Raw genomic sequence first — 9,150 nt, forward strand, 5'->3', positions numbered from 1 at the left:
AAATTATCTTAAATTAATGCAGTTTCTTACAAAATGTTGATCTTTATAAGCTCAGTTTTCATCAAGAGATTTGCATTCTTTGGTGATTTTCAGATAGGAGCTTATTGCACTTCTAATTATGGGATTTAACCCACATAAAAAGATGCAACTGTGCCAGAGCTTCACACTCTACTCACTTAATCACTGCAGATATTGACATTTTGGAGGCGTAACTGAAGATGAGTGTTTGAGCTTCAGTATTCTGTTTATGCAATGCAAATTTCAAACCACAGTACTGAGTCTGGGATTCCAGGCCACTGAAAGGAAGTCTGAGGGTCTGAAGGGAAGTTATGAGTCAGCAGTGACCATCTGAATTGAGCAGGTTTGCTGTTTCAGCAGTTAGAATGTGGTATCCACCAGGTTAGTCTCAGTCATCCTATCAATTTTCGAAGAGACACTAAACATTTTATTTGCCAACTCCTCATCAGAGTATGTGTGTACTCTAAAAATCTCCACAACAGATGCTGTCATGCTGTGACAACCAGAAAATGAATTTTCCCTGTTTAATATGCTCTCTTACTCTCAAAGCTTGATGAGCAACTTCCTGGCTTTGAATTGTGATGCCATCTCTGGTGCAAGCTGGAGATTGAATTTAGCAAACGGCCACCTAACTGTGAATTCAGGAGAAACCCTGTATGTAGCCATTGCTGAGAGTTTACATATCTACCAACGCTTGTTTAATGCCACGTCTGTCTCCACATGCTCACCTGACCTTGTTTTTGCATTCTTAAATTTTGTCATTGTAGCGGGTTCAGTTTGTAACCGGGCAGAAACATCAATTTAGTGTAGTGGTTTGGTCCAAAATACTCATTACTGTTTACCTTCTGTGAGATAAGAATTAGGAGAAAAGCAAAGCAGGCACAAAATGTGAAAGAATATAAAGAAGTTTATTAATAGACCTAAAAGAAGGAAAAAAAAAAATCATAGCACACCTTCAGAACACTTCTCCTCCCCCCACCTTTCTCCCTTCTCCCACTGACAATGCAAAAAGACAACCCCTTGAGATGTTCAGTCTGTTTACCACTTCCATAATAACCTTGTTCAGTTCACTTAGGGAGAGGAGTCTCTCTTGCTCATACTATGGAGACATTATCACAACGAGACAGCCGCCCAGGTTGGTTCTCTGCTTGCATCATGTGGGAGTCCCTTCCCACGACTTGCAGTTTTTCCCACAACTGCTTTTGAGGGTCCAATCTTGAGCTACTGGGGTACCATTTTAAGGTTGAGCCATTCAGAAACAAAAGTTCTCTTCACCCATCGGAACATTTCCATCTCTGAGAGTAGAGGCCCTCCTCCTTTCCTGGGAGAAAAAAGTATCTCTTCATCTCTACGACTATCTCTGGGAGTACCTCTAGGAACAGAGGTGTTCTCCTTCCAATTGGAGCAAGAGTCCTCATCGCTTCCATCTCTCCCTGTTCAAACTTCTATTCAAATTACAGCTGCTTCAGCATTTGCTTACTCCAGCGCAGGTGCTTTTGCTCACAAGTACAGTTTGAACACTCCACCCCCCATGCTTTCATGAAATTACAACGGGTACTCTGATATATCATAGTCCATCACCACCATAGCTTTACAACAGAATTTCAGCTTTAAGCATCTCCTCTTTCTCCTCCCTCAGGTTTTCAGCTCTTCACAGCACTAAAAGGGTTAATCTCACCCAGGCCTTGCAGCTGGAATTTCGCTTATCGCTGTTGGTCACATGATCTTTGCTGGGCACTGGGGCAGCTTCAGCTGAATCTTCATCTTGGGCTGCACTGGAGGGGAGGGCCGTGCTGTCTGCACGTAGCAGGGCTGTGGGGGGCCGCGGGTGGAACAGGGCCCATCGGCTCCAGGATGGCTGTGGCCCAGCCTGGCCCGAGCAGGGCCTGGCCTGGGCCCTGAGGGCCCCGTACGGGCCCTGCAGCCACCTGTCCCAGTGCCAGAAATGAGATAGAGCTCCCCCGGGCTTTGTCCATTCTGAAATGTTGACCACAGAGGCGGTCAAAATTTTAAGTGCCTTAAAAAATTGTCCATTTTCAAACTGGCCCGCTGATAGGTTCTGTCAGGTCATAGAGGAGCTGTAAGCACCTCTTTGCAAGAACACCACTTCCAGGACTATGCTTGCTAACCCATGACAATCATCTTTGTGTAAATCTCCATTTACATCCTTGCACATTGAAAATTTGATCCCACTTTATCACTTGGAAATTGGAGGAGGATTAGCAGGAGAGAAAACTCAGGGCAGGAAGGCCACAGCACAATTTTAGGTCTTTCCCATCTCATAACATAAAAGAAAAAGCTTATGGCAATATTCTAATGTTTTGCCTCAGTAGTAAAAGAATTGGGATAGTCATTCAGCAAAAAGAGTCAATACTGGTGTACCAAAGGAAATGTCAACATCCCCCTTGTCACTAAAACAAGAATTAAAATTTAGCAGATGGAAGAAATTACAGCTAAATAATTTAGCACTCTGTTGTCTTCATGTGAAGGATAGCAATGCCAAGGATTTATGGAAGGTTCTGCATAAAGTGCTTGTAAGGAACATTGCTGCAGTCAATGCATCCATAGGAAACAAGTAAAGTGTGATTGGGTGAGAAAGAAAGATGATTACTTGCAAAAGGCAGAAATCACAACTTTTTTTCTTAAACAGTTGAAAGATATATAACTCTTCTCAGCAAGAAAGAATTTTCAACAGATATATATAAATAATGGTTCTAGTCTACCCATCACTTTTCTCCATCTGCCAGCAATTTCAGATATTCTGCATAGTAAGAGAAATTAAAATCTTGTAAAACAAGTAATGTGGGGTAAATGGCTTTCTGAATTCTATGAATTTTTTCATTAGTTAAAGGAAAGGTATTCTACTCATTACACACAATACAGAAAATAATCTGTGTTCCTGTGATTGCTGTATTTTATCTGAAGTTTTATGTTTACTAAATAAATATAAGAGAAGCCTTTTTTTTTTTTTTCTGCATTAGTTACAAGGTGGAAAATGTTACAATAGCACTGCTAGTCTGTTTCTCAGGTGACAATTCTTCAAGTTGGTTAGCAGAGAAAACAGTAATTTCTCAGTAGCAAAAATTAGCAAAGCTGAAAGTAGTTTGGTAAATGTTACCTTTAAAAGTTTCCATTAAAATTACATTTGATTAGTATCTTTGGAAAATGCTGTCTTCATCGTAGAAAGTGAGTTATCTAAAATCATGTAAATGAAATATTTTGTCCTGTAGTGAACAGTACAAAAATTAAATATAAATTATGCAAAATAATCATTAGGAAAAAACAAATGCATCAAGAATCTAAAAGCACACTAGTACTGGACAAGAGGGGAAATTAGGTGTCTAAATTTGATGTTACTAAGGGTTTAAGCTTGTAAAATTATTATTTTAAAAACAACAGGGCAAAGACATGATGACAAGACAAATATGGAAATTATGATTGCCATGGTCATAAGTTCTTGACCATAAAAACTGGCCAAGATGATTTTATGCAATCATAAAGTAAATATATTGATCAGTTAGACAATTAAATAAGACATTAAGGATTTACATTATTGCACATGTTCCAAAGAGTTTACTAATTCAGAGTGCAACAAAGACACTTATATGGATTGATTAAAAATATATGAAGATATTGAGTTCTTTGTAACCATAGTGCCTAAAAAACTTGCTTCGCAGATAGAAGCTACAGTATTTTATAAACTGAAATGCTGAAAGCAGGAAATGATAATGTAAAATGTATTAAGTGTGTTATTGTTATTGATATTTCACCTGAATTAATTTTTCTTTTTTTTTTTTTTTTTTTTTTTGGAGGGGGAAGGGCATCTTTCACTCTATTCCTTTTCTCCATAATACTTTTATGATGTCTCAGTGTAGCTGTCTACTGTAAACAGTGTTTTTTAATAAACCATAATCTTACCTCATAAAACAAGCAGCCATAAACAGATCCTTACTGATGTCTCAAAGCTTACACAATGCCACTTCACACAGAGATACTGTGTACCAAAAGCACTATGGTGGCATTAGTACTGTAGCATGTGCTTTGCTAATAAAACTATTAACTCTGCCTCTCATTGTGCAAAATGAATTTAAGTGTAGGGCAGTCCTAGTAAATCTATACAGATCCTCATTCTGGAAGCAACTCAATTGCAGCTATTTCATTTTCTCCTGCGATGTGAGGAGATGCCCAGAACTTAAGGATGGCAAATAATATGTTTAAATGTGCTGAAAGTAGCAGAAGAGATAGGAGGGGAGAGAATGCTTGGAACAGTGAAGCAGGTTAAGACCATACATTTGCTTATGTAATTGCCACCAGCCTTATGACCATGTGGCAGCTACCAGATTTATAATTCTTAGAAGGCAATTCCCTTTTGGGTTTCACTTGCCTAACTATAAGATTAAATTAATGACATGTCCATTTAGCATTTTGTTTAATTTACTAATACTTCATAAATAAATTCATCTTGTCAGATGATATGTTTTTGATATTGCTTTAAATTTTTCCTAGTTTCAAAGAAATTTAAAGAAAAAAAGATAATGCCAACTGCTTTGCATATTTGTTTTTTTCTCCCTAACAGAAAATAGAAGTGAGAGTGTTCATAGAACATAATTGTGATAGCAGTAAAAAGCAAGTCAGGGTCTGGTCTTCAAAATACAACTTAATGCATTCAGTAAGAAATGGTGTCCTAAAAGCATTCATGTTCCCTGTGCAAGCCTAGGATACCTGCAAAAACAGAGCCAAAAAAAGACAGGAACGTAGGAGATATCTACAGATTATGTCTTAAGGAATAATGTCGTACTAACTGCTTAGCCAATAAATGTTTGGTAGCAGCCATGAAATTTGTGGTTTTGAGGTGACTAAGCAGGATGCCAAGGATTCTCTTTGTATTGAATGTTAATGGTGGAAATTTGTTTAGTTTGTTGTCTGACAAGGTTATTCTTTTGCAGATATTTTGGAACATTCCTTCCATGAAGGAAGAACTCCTTTGGTTTGATAATTTAAAACAAAATCTTGCTGAAGGCAACAGGAGATTGGAAAATCTACCATACTTCTTTTTCCTCAGACAAGAGGGGATGAAGTATCTAGTTTTGTTATTTATTCAGATGACTCTCTGGCCATTTCCTTTTCCTCTAAAACTTATTGAAAATGTTTCACTATATATTCTTCTTTCTCATTATACTACATAGTGAATAAAAATGATGGATTTTAAAAACAAAGTGGATAAAATGGGAAGCCACATAGGCCAATGAATAACACATCACATGCCTTTTCTGTTGAAGTATTTGGGGGAGTTGGGTTTTGTTGGTTTTTTGTTTCAGTTTTTTTTTATACGATTGACCTATATCTGAATGGTATTGACAGATTGATCTAATATCTGTATCCATAGATACTTTTGTATTTCTGATTTATCTGACAAAAAGGATTGAACAGAACTCGTAAATGTCACAGAGAACTACTAGACTGCATTTTTAATATTCTTCAAGATCTTTTTTTGTGCCCTTAATCAAGTAGAGGGAAATAACCTCAGCCTATTCCTCATACGTACTCTACTAAGTATGTACACAATATTGTTTCAACTGTTTGGATTATGTACAACATGTGGGCGAAAACATAATGAACACCGAAATGCATATGGAATGAGTTCAAGTGGTTGAACCAATAAACAAGGCTATTGCAGCATGCAATCAAGTTCATTATGTACATGAACAATAAACCTGGCAAATGGAGTGCTGAGTAAGTAAAGTATTAGGAACCATTCGGTATTGCTTTGTATTTTCTGTTTATGTGTGTGAAACATATTTCATTACTTGAAATCCTTTCTAGAGTGACCTGCTGTGCTGTCCAACTGGATAAGTGATTTATGTTAATATATCAAACTGAGTAATGACATTTCGAGAGGAAGAAGGAACTCTGTGGCAGTGCTACTTTACTCCCTCCTGGAGCCTCACAAAATGTCATTTGTGTCATGCTGAGTGCTGTTTATTTTAGGGTAAGAGACATTTACAGATTTGACTCCTAAGGTGCTCTGAGACAGCCTAAAAAGGCACAAACAGAAAATAAATATAAGGATTGCACGATTTTAATGCAACATCGCCGATTTCCAGCAGCGGCAGAACCAACCTGTTTGTATTTCATAAGAGCAAAGGAGGCTGTCTCAGACTACAAGATGTTTTTCTATAGTTTAACATGTGGTTTCGCCATAAGTTAAAGCAGAACTAACACTGTAACCCTTACTTAGAGGGCTGTCTTGGGTGCATGATGTGGCTGCTCTCCATGCATTGGTTCAAGCAATTATGTGTAGTAGGGTTGAACAATAACTCTTTCATTTTCAGTGGGTTCAATGAGTGTATTCAACTTCTTAGGTGGCTGTAGAATCATAGAATGGTTTGGGTTGGAAGGGACCTTAAAGACCACTGTGTTCCAAGGCACCCACCACAGGCAGGAACACCTTCCACTAGACCAGGTTGCTCAAAGCCCCATCCAACTTGGCCTTGAACACTTCCAGGGGTGAGGTATCCACAACTTCTCTGGTCAGTGTCTGTTCCAGTACTTCACCACCCTCACAATAAAGAATTTCTTCCTAATATCTAATCTAAATCTACCCTCTTTTAGTTTAAAGCCATACCCTTTATCTTGACACTGTATGCTCCTGTAAAACATCGTGCTCAAGCTCTCTTGTATGTTTCCTTCAAGTACTGGAAGGCTGCTATAAGGTCTCACTAGAGCCTTCTCATCTCCAGAATACGTTTTTCTGCCCAATAGTTCATACCCTTAGTTACAACTTCCTAACCACTATTGTATCTTTTAGGGGGGAAAGGGTGTTTTGTTTGTTTGCTTCTGTCTGGATTTGTTTTGGTATTCTTTTTATTGATACCTTTTCATATTTTCAGTAAGATTTTTTTTTTTTTTTAATGTGTTGCATGGTGGGTTCCCTAGTGATTTCAGCTGGGAAAGGATTAAACTGGAAGAGGCAACAGAGTTGGTTTACATCCAGGAAATAATGCAGTCACAGCACTATATATACAGTCAATAAGCCCCTGCATCTCATGAGGTATATATTTTTCTCTCCTTTACAAGTCATATAGAATGCATCAGAAGACTTCCTCTGTTTTTGCTATTTTATATAGAACTGAGTAAAGAAGGAAAACACTGTGGAAGAATTAATGGTCTTTCAGGAATGTTTCATAGAAATAATTTAATAGAGAATGGAACTTATCATCCTGCATCTGTTCACACCTCATTTTAGGTGTAGAAATTTCTATCTCTATTTCTAGTATCTCACTGATATTTACTTTTTTTTACTTGTATGAATTCACCTGAAATTTACCTGATCCCTTTATTTCAACATAAAATTGGTTTGCTGCAAATCTGTCTTTCCGGGACAAATCGGAAAAGCTGTGTTACCAATGTGTTCTCTCTGTATCTCTATTAATTACTAGTTCTTGATTATGAAGGGTTGCTTAGCATGATGTGGAGGTGAAAGCATTAATTCAAAGTATCATAATAAATATAACAATTTGCAGCAGTGCTTGAAGTAAGTGTGATATGCACAGTGTTGAACTGAAAAGAGCTTGAAGGCAAGCATAATAGTTGCAGCAGCCTGAATGTGAAGGTAGAAGGGATTACTTAAAATGCTTCAGTGCAAATACTTCATACTTTTGAAGATCCCTGAATGACCCTGACACTGTGTCTCCCACCTTCCATCCATTCTCATCTCTGTGGTCAGCTTGAAGCATGGTTTCACTGACCCATGCTGTTGTATTCCTAGTTTGAAAAAATATACTTACATTAAAGAGCCTTATTGTTTCACACTTTATGCTAAGAGGAGTAACACCTCCACCTCCAGATCTTTTTTTTTTCCCTTGGTATTCACTGGCTTTTGCCCTTTGACAGCACTACCATTGTGAGTAGTGTGGGTGGAATGACAGAACTGCTTCTCCAATTTACAAACCTGAGCTGTATTTCACTGCAAGCCTATAATGAATTTCCACATCCATGCTGTCTTTTAACAGATATGTCTTGTGATTTATTCATGAAAGTTTAATCATGTGTATCCATGTTCTGTTGCAAAATATGTACTGCAGAGTTTTAATAGGATTTGAAAATACTTTGCTGTTCTTACTGGAAGAATACTGCTAGTGCCAGAGTGATGACCATCACCCAGCATTTTGCACTGTAATTGTCAGAGATCATAGGAAGAATTCAGGGAGAAAAGCATTCACCGTTATTTTAATTTTATTGGAGAATAATGGATTTCTCTAAAAAATAGGTGAAAGATGAGTGTCTGCCTCTTTACACAGTATTTATTCCTATTTATCAAGGACTCATGGTTAGTACATGTAAGTGGTATTGTGAGAAAAATGGCTATAAGACCATATTTTGTTTCTTTTAAAGCATTCTTTGTTTTGATCACTTCAGATGGAAGTTGTTCTTAAGATGGGAAGGAAAACATGACTTTATACTACTTTCTACATGTGGTCACAAGAATCTTTGAAATAGTTACAATATTTGAATTACTAGACTTTAGTCATACTATATGTGTATAATTGTGGGCACAAACCAAGCATGCATTTTTCCCTGTGTGTTATTACATGTCCACTTACTCTCAAAATTAGACTGCTCTGTGGTTTCTCAGACATAAAATCCAACCCCTCCGAAGACAGGCGGGTAATGTAAATGCTGGGATACCAAAGTGGTGTGATTTGGAAGATATGTCAATGGTTACCAGCAGTTGTGGAAAGGGACTTCTAACTGCAGTGGCCTTCATCACATGCAAAAAATTGGAAAAAAATAGTACTAATGAACATAAATGTCTCTGATAACTGTATTATATTCAGTGAGCATGAAAATCTGTCCTTGTAAAATCCATCAAAGGATTATTGATAAACCTGAACACCAGACCATCTTCATTACAAGTGACAGAAGATAAGCTCCGCCATCAATAAGTTTCATGCAAGTAAATTAGGATTTTGTTGTCAGTCATACTGTGTAGTAACCTGCTTTTTCTACTAATCTTGTGGTTTACACCTCTCTCTTGGCATTCACACTGTCCAGAGATGCACCTTTAAAATTCTGCCTGTTTGTGCTATTTCTACTAATCAGGAGATTGATTTTCATCTCCTTCATAATTTT

Source organism: Aphelocoma coerulescens, chromosome 2 (assembly GCF_041296385.1).
Source record: "Aphelocoma coerulescens isolate FSJ_1873_10779 chromosome 2, UR_Acoe_1.0, whole genome shotgun sequence".
Taxonomy (NCBI): Eukaryota; Metazoa; Chordata; class Aves; order Passeriformes; family Corvidae; genus Aphelocoma; species Aphelocoma coerulescens.